Source organism: Hippopotamus amphibius, chromosome 2 (assembly GCF_030028045.1).
Source record: "Hippopotamus amphibius kiboko isolate mHipAmp2 chromosome 2, mHipAmp2.hap2, whole genome shotgun sequence".
NCBI classification, from domain to species: domain Eukaryota; kingdom Metazoa; phylum Chordata; class Mammalia; order Artiodactyla; family Hippopotamidae; genus Hippopotamus; species Hippopotamus amphibius.
In genome coordinates, this window is record NC_080187.1 from 221,436,846 (window position 1) to 221,449,037 (window position 12,192).

Genomic DNA, 12,192 nt, shown 5'->3' on the forward strand with positions numbered 1-12,192 from the left:
TCCCTGATCAAGGGTCCTTGTTGCCTCTCACCACCTCCAGGCCTGGCCCCACATCCTCCCAACCAACACTTCTTGGAAGTCACTCAAGCACACCCCACAACGGACCATAAGCTCAGTCCATCCTCGTGCTCTGCCTCGACATGCACAGAGATCTGCGTGGTTGCTCCCCAGGGCAACACGTAATGAAATGGTGCCTCCATGGTCATTCTTACCACACTTCAGGTCAATCGAGTTGAATTTCAAGGCCTGCATTCCGATCTGGTGGATGGGGAGCCATGTCAAGCATTCCTCCTTGGGGACCACAGAGATTCCCAAACAGGGCCAATTTCTTCTGTGGCAGCATTCCCTACTGTGGCCCGTGCAAGGCCACCAAACAACAGCCATGCAGCTACACCCTCCTCAGCCCACATCCCGGGACCACCCCTCCCCTTCAGGTCAACAGGGCCTCACGATGGACATGATAACGGGATGCCCAAGGGCTCTGCAAAGCCTTCATGGGGGAATGGACACCCAGAAGCCTTTTCTCCTCTGGAGGGGGCTCTCTGACAAACCAGTGGCTTCCGGAGAGGACGACCAACCCAGGAGAAGCTATGGTCCTGTGTATGCATGCAGACCCCATCAGAGGCCCCATTCGGATCAAGTGGCTCCAACAAAGCACCATGATCCCTCACAGAGTCCTGGCACAACCCCATTGAAGACCACGGCATGGCTTCCAGCCCTTGAAATAACCAGCAGCATCCTGCCTCCAAGCACCTGAGGATGGGCTCCTGCCTGCCTCTCACCATCTCTAGGCAGGGGGCATGAGCCTTCCCTACTGACAGGTTTTGGGAAGCCATAAAGCACACACCACAAGGGACCATTCCCTCAGTTGGTGATCATACTCTGGCGCTAGGTGCACAGAGGTCTCTAGAGATGTTCCCCCTGGGGCCAAGGAAGAAAACACTGCCTCGATGTGCTCTCTGACTAGAATACAGCTCTAATGAAGGCATGTGAGTGCACCAGATGTGAGCCCATAAATTTGGGGCAGCAGCAGACATTCCTCCTTGGTAGGCAGGAGGTTGCCAAAAGACTACCCTGTACTGCCTGCTGTGAGGGCGGCCAGCCCATAGTTCAAAATTCTCTGGGGCCTATCAGTAGCAACCAAAAGAGCCACTCACTGCGGAACATTCTGGCTGTGGTGAGTCCATTCCAAGGCTTGGCCTGAAACACAAAATTCAAAGCAGAAAGGCTTAAGGAAAGACTCCACCCATGGCTTCAGAACATGTGGGCCCTGGCACTATGGAGCAGGATAGAAAACCAAAGGTGGCAACACATCTTGGATATGTGGAAGCCATCTACACTGGGAGGAGTCTCAAGGGATTTCCTCAAGCGAGAGGCTGCTCCAACACCCACACCCAAACCCACACACACACCCACACCCAGGGCTCTGCAATGGACCAAAAATGCAGGCCATCCTGCCCCTGGATCCCTCTGTTAGGCCTCAGCGTAATCCTATTGAGCATGATTTTTTGGTCATCAGCTCTCTTCAGGACCATATGAGTTCTCATCATCGACCCAACTGAGGCCCTCCTCACTCACCTGCGCCCTGCCACATGTGAAGGCTTACCTCAGATGCTTCCTGGAAAGAAGGATGCCTGAAGGGATGTGCCATTCTGTCGAATCCACATGCTGGGCCAAGGCTCATGGTGATTGCCCTAGGGAACATAGGCCAAACACAGATCTTCATTTCTCTGGGGACGATGGCTGCCAAGAGGTGAGAAGGACAGCTGTGAGAACTCCAACTCCATGCTAGATGCATTGGGGGACGTGTGTGCCACACGCTCATGCATCGAATGATGCTACAAGAAATACCTGCAGCAATACATCCAGGAACATAGGGCCCAAATGTACCTCCACGCAGAGACAGGAACACATAGCTGAAACGCATACAAACAGCTCCCTACATAGCTTCCTTCCTGCCTCCCTTCCTCCAGAATGCTCTAGCTCCCTCCCCTTTGACCCTCGTCCTTGGCTCACTCCCTCCATCCATCCATACTTACAAAGATGAAGGCATGAGTGGACAGGTGGATCAATGCCATCTTATGTACCTTAATACTGTGTCAGGGGCAGATGAAATAACCAGTACGTATATGTCTCCCCAGGGAAGGACTAGCCTCATGGATCCTCCAGGCAGCACAAGGCCTGGCACCAGGTCTGCTTGGTGGGGAAAACACTGGGGGTGTTTCTGGGGGGAATGGAGACATTCCTCTGGGCCTGACCCTGGTGTGGGCAAGCGTGTGCTGGCCGATGTCACACTCGGCTTGTCCATGTGCACAACACCCAGACAATGAGGCCTTTATGTCCCACACAGTGGACATTCACAGGAGCTGGAGGGAGCTCTCTTGGTAGGCAGTGACTCCCGTAGAGGAAGGCCAGCCCAAGAGATGCCACAGGCCTGTATCTGTATGCAGAACCCATGAAAGGGCCTGTCTGAGTAAACTGGCCTATCTGAGGGCCCATGATCCCTCACAGAGACCTGGGAAACCCCATTCCAGCAAGGGACCAGCCCTTCAGCTCTCACAAGAGCCAAGAGCATCTAGCTGCCAAGTCCCTGATGAAGGGTCCTTGTTGCCTCTCACCACCTCCAGGCCTGGCCCCACATCCTCCCAACCAACACTTCTTGGAAGTCACTCAAGCACACCCCACAACTGACCATAAGCTCAGTCCATCCTCGTGCTCTGCCTCGACATGCACAGAGATCTGCGTGGTTGCTCCCCAGGGCAACACGTAATGAAATGGTGCCTCCATGGTCATTCTTACTACACTTCAGGTCAATCGAGTTGAATTTCAAGGCCTGCATTCCGATCTGGTGGATGGGGAGCCATGTCAAGCATTCCTCCTTGGGGACCACAGAGATTCCCAAACAGGGCCAATTTCTTCTGTGGCAGCATTCCCTACTGTGGCCCGTGCAAGGCCACCAAACAACAGCCATGCAGCTACGCCCTCCTCAGCCCACATCCCGGGACCACCCCTCCCATTCAGGTCAACAGGGCCTCACGATGGACATGATAACGGGATGCCCAAGGGCTCTGCAAAGCCTTCATGGGGGAATGGACACCCAGAAGCCTTTTCTCCTCTGGAGGGGGCTCTCTGACAAACCAGTGGCTTCCGGAGAGGACGACCAACCCAGGAGAAGCTATGGTCCTGTTTATGCATGCAGACCCCATCAGAGGCCCCATTCGGATCAAGTGGCTCCAACAAAGCACCATGATCCCTCACAGAGTCCTGGCACAACCCCATTGAAGACCACGGCATGGCTTCCAGCCCTTGAAATAACCAGCAGCATCCTGCCTCCAAGCACCTGAGGATGGGCTCCTGCCTGCCTCTCACCATCTCTAGGCAGGGGGCATGAGCCTTCCCTACTGACAGGTTTTGGGAAGCCATAAAGCACACACCACAAGGGACCATTCCCTCAGTTGGTGATCATACTCTGCCCCTAGGTGCACAGAGGTCTCTAGAGATGTTCCGCCTGGGACCAAGGAAGAAAACATTGCCTCGATGCGCTCTCTGACTAGAATACAGCTCTAATGAAGGCATGTGAGTGCACCAGATGTGAGCCCATAAATTTGGGGCAGCAGCAGACATTCCTCCTTGGTAGGCAGGAGGTTGCCAAAAGACTACCCTGTACTGCCTGCTGTGAGGGCGGCCAGCCCATAGTTCAAAATTCTCTGGGGCCTATCAGTAGCAACCAAAAGAGCCACTCACTGCGGAACATTCTGGCTGTGGTGAGTCCATTCCAAGGCTTGGCCTGAAACACAAAATTCAAAGCAGAAAGGCTTAAGGAAAGACTCCACCCATGGCTTCAGAACATGTGGGCCCTGGCACTATGGAGCAGGATAGAAAACCAAAGGTGGCAACACATCTTGGATATGTGGAAGCCATCTACACTGGGAGGAGTCTCAAGGGATTTCCTCGAGCGAGAGGCTGCTCCAACACCCACACCCAAACCCACACACACACCCACACCCAGGGCTCTGCAATGGACCAAAAATGCAGGCCATCCTGCCCCTGGATCCCTCTGTTAGGCCTCAGCGTAATCCTATTGAGCATGATTTTTTGGTCATCAGCTCTCTTCAGGACCATATGAGTTCTCATCATCGACCCAACTGAGGCCCTCCTCACTCACCTGCGCCCTGCCACATGTGAAGGCTTACCTCAGATGCTTCCTGGAAAGAAGGATGCCTGAAGGGATGTGCCATTCTGTCGAATCCACGTGCTGGGCCAAGGCTCATGGTGATTGCCCTAGGGAACATAGGCCAAACACAGATCTTCATTTCTCTGGGGACGATGGCTGCCAAGAGGTGAGAAGGACAGCTGTGAGAACTCCAACTCCATGCTAGATGCATTGGGGGACGTGTGTGCCACACGCTCATGCATCGAATGATGCTACAAGAAATACCTGCAGCAATACATCCAGGAACATAGGGCCCAAATGTACCTCCACGCAGAGACAGGAACACATAGCTGAAACGCATACAAACAGCTCCCTACATAGCTTCCTTCCTGCCTCCCTTCCTCCAGAATGCTCTAGCTCCCTCCCCTTTGACCCTCGTCCTTGGCTCACTCCCTCCATCCATCCATACTTACAAAGATGAAGGCATGAGTGGACAGGTGGATCAATGCCATCTTATGTACCTTAATACTGTGTCAGGGGCAGATGAAATAACCAGTACGTATATGTCTCCCCAGGGAAGGACTAGCCTCATGGATCCTCCAGGCAGCACAAGGCCTGGCACCAGGTCTGCTTGGTGGGGAAAACACTGGGGGTGTTTCTGTGGGGAATGGAGACATTCCTCTGGGCCTGACCCTGGTGTGGGCAAGCGTGTGCTGGCCGATGTCACACTCGGCTTGTCCATGTGCACAACACCCAGACAATGAGGCCTTTATGTCCCACACAGTGGACATTCACAGGAGCTGGAGGGAGCTCTCTTGGTAGGCAGTGACTCCCGTAGAGGAAGGCCAGCCCAAGAGATGCCACAGGCCTGTATCTGTATGCAGAACCCATGAAAGGGCCTGTCTGAGTAAACTGGCCTATCTGAGGGCCCATGATCCCTCACAGAGACCTGGGAAACCCCATTCCAGCAAGGGACCAGCCCTTCAGCTCTCACAAGAGCCAAGAGCATCTAGCTGCCAAGTCCCTGATGAAGGGTCCTTGTTGCCTCTCACCACCTCCAGGCCTGGCCCCACATCCTCCCAACCAACACTTCTTGGAAGTCACTCAAGCACACCCCACAACTGACCATAAGCTCAGTCCATCCTCGTGCTCTGCCTCGACATGCACAGAGATCTGCGTGGTTGCTCCCCAGGGCAACACGTAATGAAATGGTGCCTCCATGGTCATTCTTACTACACTTCAGGTCAATCGAGTTGAATTTCAAGGCCTGCATTCCGATCTGGTGGATGGGGAGCCATGTCAAGCATTCCTCCTTGGGGACCACAGAGATTCCCAAACAGGGCCAATTTCTTCTGTGGCAGCATTCCCTACTGTGGCCCGTGCAAGGCCACCAAACAACAGCCATGCAGCTACGCCCTCCTCAGCCCACATCCCGGGACCACCCCTCCCCTTCAGGTCAACAGGGCCTCACGATGGACATGATAACGGGATGCCCAAGGGCTCTGCAAAGCCTTCATGGGGGAATGGACACCCAGAAGCCTTTTCTCCTCTGGAGGGGGCTCTCTGACAAACCAGTGGCTTCCGGAGAGGACGACCAACCCAGGAGAAGCTATGGTCCTGTGTATGCATGCAGACCCCATCAGAGGCCCCATTCGGATCAAGTGGCTCCAACAAAGCACCATGATCCCTCACAGAGTCCTGGCACAACCCCATTGAAGACCACGGCATGGCTTCCAGCCCTTGAAATAACCAGCAGCATCCTGCCTCCAAGCACCTGAGGATGGGCTCCTGCCTGCCTCTCACCATCTCTAGGCAGGGGGCATGAGCCTTCCCTACTGACAGGTTTTGGGAAGCCATAAAGCACACACCACAAGGGACCATTCCCTCAGTTGGTGATCATACTCTGGCGCTAGGTGCACAGAGGTCTCTAGAGATGTTCCGCCTGGGGCCAAGGAAGAAAACACTGCCTCGATGTGCTCTCTGAATAGAATACAGCTCTAATGAAGGCATGTGAGTGCACCAGATGTGAGCCCATAAATTTGGGGCAGCAGCAGACATTCCTCCTTGGTAGGCAGGAGGTTGCCAAAAGACTACCCTGTACTGCCTGCTGTGAGGGCGGTCAGCCCATAGTTCAAAATTCTCTGGGGACTATTGGTAGCAACCAAAAGAGCCACTCACTGCGGAACATTCTGGCTGTGGTGAGTCCATTCCAAGATTTGGCCTGAAACACAAAATTCAAAGCAGAAAGGCTTAAGGAAAGACTCCACCCATGGCTTCAGAACATGTGGGCCCTGGCACTATGGAGCAGGATAGAAAACCAAAGGTGGCAACACATCTTGGATATGTGGAAGCCATCTACACTGGGAGGAGTCTCAAGGGATTTCCTCGAGTGAGAGGCTGCTCCAACACCCACACCCAAACCCACACACACACCCACACCCAGGGCTCTGCAATGGACCAAAAATGCAGGCCATCCTGCCCCTGGATCCCTCTGTTAGGCCTCAGCGTAATCCTATTGAGCATGATTTTTTGGTCATCAGCTCTCTTCAGGACCATATGAGTTCTCATCATCGACCCAACTGAGGCCCTCCTCACTCACCTGCGCCCTGCCACATGTGAAGGCTTACCTCAGATGCTTCCTGGAAAGAAGGATGCCTGAAGGGATGTGCCATTCTGTCGAATCCACGTGCTGGGCCAAGGCTCATGGTGATTGCCCTAGGGAACATAGGCCAAACACAGATCTTCATTTCTCTGGGGACGATGGCTGCCAAGAGGTGAGAAGGACAGCTGTGAGAACTCCAACTCCATGCTAGATGCATTGGGGCACGTGTGTGCCACACGCTCATGCATCGAATGATGCTACAAGAAATACCTGCAGCAATACATCCAGGAACATAGGGCCCAAATGTACCTCCACGCAGAGACAGGAACACATAGCTGAAACGCATACAAACAGCTCCCTACATAGCTTCCTTCCTGCCTCCCTTCCTCCAGAATGCTCTAGCTCCCTCCCCTTTGACCCTCGTCCTTGGCTCACTCCCTCCATCCATCCATACTTACAAAGATGAAGGCATGAGTGGACAGGTGGATCAACGCCATCTTATGTACCTTAATACTGTGTCAGGGGCAGATGAAATAACCAGTACGTATATGTCTCCCCAGGGAAGGACTAGCCTCATGGATCCTCCAGGCAGCACAAGGCCTGGCACCAGGTCTGCTTGGTGGGGAAAACACTGGGGGTGTTTCTGGGGGGAATGGAGACATTCCTCTGGGCCCGACCCTGGTGTGGGCAAGCGTGTGCTGGCCGATGTCACACTCGGCTTGTCCATGTGCACAACACCCAGACAATGAGGCCTTTATGTCCCACACAGTGGACATTCACAGGAGCTGGAGGGAGCTCTCTTGGTAGGCAGTGGCTCCCGTAGAAGAAGGCCAGCCCAAGAGATGCCACAGGCCTGTATCTGTATGCAGAACCCATGAAAGGGCCTGTCTGAGTAAACTGGCCTATCTGAGGGCCCATGATCCCTCACAGAGACCTGGGAAACCCCATTCCAGCAAGGGACCAGCCCTTCAGCTCTCACAAAGCCAAGAGCATCTAGCTGCCAAGTCCCTGATCAAGGGTCCTTGTTGCCTCTCACCACCTCCAGGCCTGGCCCCACATCCTCCCAACCAACACTTCTTGGAAGTCACTCAAGCACACCCCACAACGGACCATAAGCTCAGTCCATCCTCGTGCTCTGCCTCGACATGCACAGAGATCTGCGTGGTTGCTCCCCAGGGCAACACGTAATGAAATGGTGCCTCCATGGTCATTCTTACTACACTTCAGGTCAATCGAGTTGAATTTCAAGGCCCGCATTCCGATCTGGTGGATGGGGAGCCATGTCAAGCATTCCTCCTTGGGGACCACAGAGATTCCCAAACAGGGCCAATTTCTTCTGTGGCAGCATTCCCTACTGTGGCCCGTGCAAGGCCACCAAACAGCAGCCATGCAGCTACACCCTCCTCTGCCCACATCCCGGGACCACCCCTCCCCTTCAGGTCAACAGGGCCTCACGCTGGACATGATAACGGGATGCCCAAGGGCTCTGCAAAGCCTTCATGGGGGAATGGACACCCAGAAGCCTTTTCTCCTCTGGAGGGGGCTCTCTGACAAACCAGTGGCTTCCGGAGAGGACGACCAACCCAGGAGAAGCTATGGTCCTGTGTATGCATGCAGACCCCATCAGAGGCCCCATTCGGATCAAGTGGCTCCAACAAAGCACCATGATCCCTCACAGAGTCCTGGCACAACCCCATTGAAGACCACGGCATGGCTTCCAGCCCTTGAAATAACCAGCAGCATCCTGCCTCCAAGCACCTGAGGATGGGCTCCTGCCTGCCTCTCACCATCTCTAGGCAGGGGGCATGAGCTTTCCCTACTGACAGGTTTTGGGAAGCCATAAAGCACACACCACAAGGGACCATTCCCTCAGTTGGTGATCATACTCTGGCGCTAGGTGCACAGAGGTCTCTAGAGATGTTCCCCCTGGGGCCAAGGAAGAAAACACTGCCTCGATGTGCTCTCTGACTAGAATACAGCTCTAATGAAGGCATGTGAGTGCACCAGATGTGAGCCCATAAATTTGGGGCAGCAGCAGACATTCCTCCTTGGTAGGCAGGAGGTTGCCAAAAGACTACCCTGTACTGCCTGCTGTGAGGGCGGCCAGCCCATAGTTCAAAATTCTCTGGGGCCTATCAGTAGCAACCAAAAGAGCCACTCACTGCGGAACATTCTGGCTGTGGTGAGTCCATTCCAAGGCTTGGCCTGAAACACAAAATTCAAAGCAGAAAGGCTTAAGGAAAGACTCCACCCATGGCTTCAGAACATGTGGGCCCTGGCACTATGGAGCAGGATAGAAAACCAAAGGTGGCAACACATCTTGGATATGTGGAAGCCATCTACACTGGGAGGAGTCTCAAGGGATTTCCTCGAGCGAGAGGCTGCTCCAACACCCACACCCAAACCCACACACACACCCACACCCAGGGCTCTGCAATGGACCAAAAATGCAGGCCATCCTGCCCCTGGATCCCTCTGTTAGGCCTCAGCGTAATCCTATTGAGCATGATTTTTTGGTCATCAGCTCTCTTCAGGACCATATGAGTTCTCATCATCGACCCAACTGAGGCCCTCCTCACTCACCTGCGCCCTGCCACATGTGAAGGCTTACCTCAGATGCTTCCTGGAAAGAAGGATGCCTGAAGGGATGTGCCATTCTGTCGAATCCACGTGCTGGGCCAAGGCTCATGGTGATTGCCCTAGGGAACATAGGCCAAACACAGATCTTCATTTCTCTGGGGACGATGGCTGCCAAGAGGTGAGAAGGACAGCTGTGAGAACTCCAACTCCATGCTAGATGCATTGGGGCACGTGTGTGCCACACGCTCATGCATCGAATGATGCTACAAGAAATACCTGCAGCAATACATCCAGGAACATAGGGCCCAAATGTACCTCCACGCAGAGACAGGAACACATAGCTGAAACGCATACAAACAGCTCCCTACATAGCTTCCTTCCTGCCTCCCTTCCTCCAGAATGCTCTAGCTCCCTCCCCTTTGACCCTCGTCCTTGGCTCACTCCCTCCATCCATCCATACTTACAAAGATGAAGGCATGAGTGGACAGGTGGATCAATGCCATCTTATGTACCTTAATACTGTGTCAGGGGCAGATGAAATAACCAGTACGTATATGTCTCCCCAGGGAAGGACTAGCCTCATGGATCCTCCAGGCAGCACAAGGCCTGGCACCAGGTCTGCTTGGTGGGGAAAACACTGGGGGTGTTTCTGGGGGGAATGGAGACATTCCTCTGGGCCCGACCCTGGTGTGGGCAAGCGTGTGCTGGCTGATGTCACACTCGGCTTGTCCACGTGCACAGCACCCAGACAATGAGGCCTTTATGTCCCACACAGTGGACATTCACAGGAGCTGGAGGGAGCTCTCTTGGTAGGCAGTGGCTCCCGTAGAGGAAGGCCAGCCCAAGAGATGCCACAGGCCTGTATCTGTATGCAGAACCCATGAAAGGGCCTGTCTGAGTAAACTGGCCTATCTGAGGGCCCATGATCCCTCACAGAGACCTGGGAAACCCCATTCCAGCAAGGGACCAGCCCTTCAGCTCTCACAAGAGCCAAGAGCATCTAGCTGCCAAGTCCCTGATGAAGGGTCCTTGTTGCCTCTCACCACCTCCAGGCCTGGCCCCACATCCTCCCAACCAACACTTCTTGGAAGTCACTCAAGCACACCCCACAACTGACCATAAGCTCAGTCCATCCTCGTGCTCTGCCTCGACATGCACAGAGATCTGCGTGGTTGCTCCCCAGGGCAACACGTCATGAAATGGTGCCTCCATGGTCAGTCTTACTACACTTCAGGTCAATCGAGTTGAATTTCAAGGCCTGCATTCCGATCTGGTGGATGGGGAGCCATGTCAAGCATTCCTCCTTGGGGACCACAGAGATTCCCAAACAGGGCCAATTTCTTCTGTGGCAGCATTCTCTACTGTGGCCCGTGCAAGGCCACCAAACAACAGCCATGCAGCTACGCCCTCCTCAGCCCACATCCCGGGACCACCCCTCCCCTTCAGGTCAACAGGGCCTCACGATGGACATGATAACGGGATGCCCAAGGGCTCTGCAAAGCCTTCATGGGGGAATGGACACCCAGAAGCCTTTTCTCCTCTGGAGGGGGCTCTCTGACAAACCAGTGGCTTCCGGAGAGGACGACCAACCCAGGAGAAGCTATGGTCCTGTGTATGCATGCAGACCCCATCAGAGGCCCCATTCGGATCAAGTGGCTCCAACAAAGCACCATGATCCCTCACAGAGTACTGGCACAACCCCATTGAAGACCATGGCATGGCTTCCAGCCCTTGAAATAACCAGCAGCATCCTGCCTCCAAGCACCTGAGGATGGGCTCCTGCCTGCCTCTCACCATCTCTAGGCAGGGGGCATGAGCCTTCCCTACTGACAGGTTTTGGGAAGCCATAAAGCACACACCACAAGGGACCATTCCCTCAGTTGGTGATCATACTCTGGCGCTAGGTGCACAGAGGTCTCTAGAGATGTTCCGCCTGGGGCCAAGGAAGAAAACACTGCCTCGATGTGCTCTCTGACTAGAATACAGCTCTAATGAAGGCATGTGAGTGCACCAGATGTGAGCCCATAAATTTGGGGCAGCAGCAGACATTCCTCCTTGGTAGGCAGGAGGTTGCCAAAAGACTACCCTGTACTGCCTGCTGTGAGGGCGGCCAGCCCATAGTTCAAAATTCTCTGGGGACTATTGGTAGCAACCAAAAGAGCCACTCACTGCGGAACATTCTGGCTGTGGTGAGTCCATTCCAAGATTTGGCCTGAAACACAAAATTCAAAGCAGAAAGTCTTAAGGAAAGACTCCACCCATGGCTTCAGAACATGTGGGCCCTGGCACTATGGAGCAGGATAGAAAACCAAAGGTGGCAACACATCTTGGATATGTGGAAGCCATCTACACTGGGAGGAGTCTCAAGGGATTTCCTCGAGTGAGAGGCTGCTCCAACACCCACACCAAAACCCACACACACACCCACACACAGGGCTCTGCAATGGACCAAAAATGCTGGCCATCCTGCCCCTGGATCCCTCTGTTAGGCCTCAGCGTAATCCTATTGAGCATGATTTTTTGGTCATCAGCTCTCTTCAGGACCATATGAGTTCTCATCATCGACCCAACTGAGGCCCTCTTCATTCACCTGCGCCCTGCCACATGTGAAGGCTTACCTCAGATGCTTCCTGGAAAGAAGGATGCCTGAAGGGTTGTGCCATTCTGTCGAATCCACGTGCTGGGCCAAGGCTCATAGTGATTGCCCTAGGGAACATAGGCCAAACACAGATCTTCATTTCTCTGGGGACGATGGCTGCCAAGAGGTGAGAAGGACAGCTGTGAGAACTCCAACTCCATGCTAGATGCATTGGGGCACGTGTGTGCCACACGCTCATGCATCGAATGATGCTACAAG

General features: G+C 54.0%; 5 non-coding genes across 5 annotated transcripts; all 5 read right to left on the reverse strand.

The window, feature by feature from the left end:
* Positions 1-1,475: 1,475 nt before the first annotated feature.
* Positions 1,476-1,556, reverse strand: LOC130847447 (small nucleolar RNA SNORD115). Its single transcript, XR_009052209.1, has one exon. It is a non-coding gene; the product is annotated as a small nucleolar RNA SNORD115 (small nucleolar RNA).
* Positions 1,557-4,062: 2,506 nt separating this feature from the next.
* Positions 4,063-4,143, reverse strand: LOC130847448 (small nucleolar RNA SNORD115). The gene has a single exon (XR_009052210.1). It is a non-coding gene; the product is annotated as a small nucleolar RNA SNORD115 (small nucleolar RNA).
* A 2,506-nt stretch (positions 4,144-6,649) lies between these two features.
* LOC130847449 (small nucleolar RNA SNORD115) lies at positions 6,650-6,730 on the reverse strand. The gene has a single exon (XR_009052211.1). It is a non-coding gene; the product is annotated as a small nucleolar RNA SNORD115 (small nucleolar RNA).
* Positions 6,731-9,235: 2,505 nt separating this feature from the next.
* Positions 9,236-9,316, reverse strand: LOC130847450 (small nucleolar RNA SNORD115). Its single transcript, XR_009052212.1, has one exon. It is a non-coding gene; the product is annotated as a small nucleolar RNA SNORD115 (small nucleolar RNA).
* A 2,506-nt stretch (positions 9,317-11,822) lies between these two features.
* On the reverse strand, positions 11,823-11,903 carry LOC130847451 (small nucleolar RNA SNORD115). The gene has a single exon (XR_009052213.1). It is a non-coding gene; the product is annotated as a small nucleolar RNA SNORD115 (small nucleolar RNA).
* Positions 11,904-12,192: the final 289 nt, after the last annotated feature.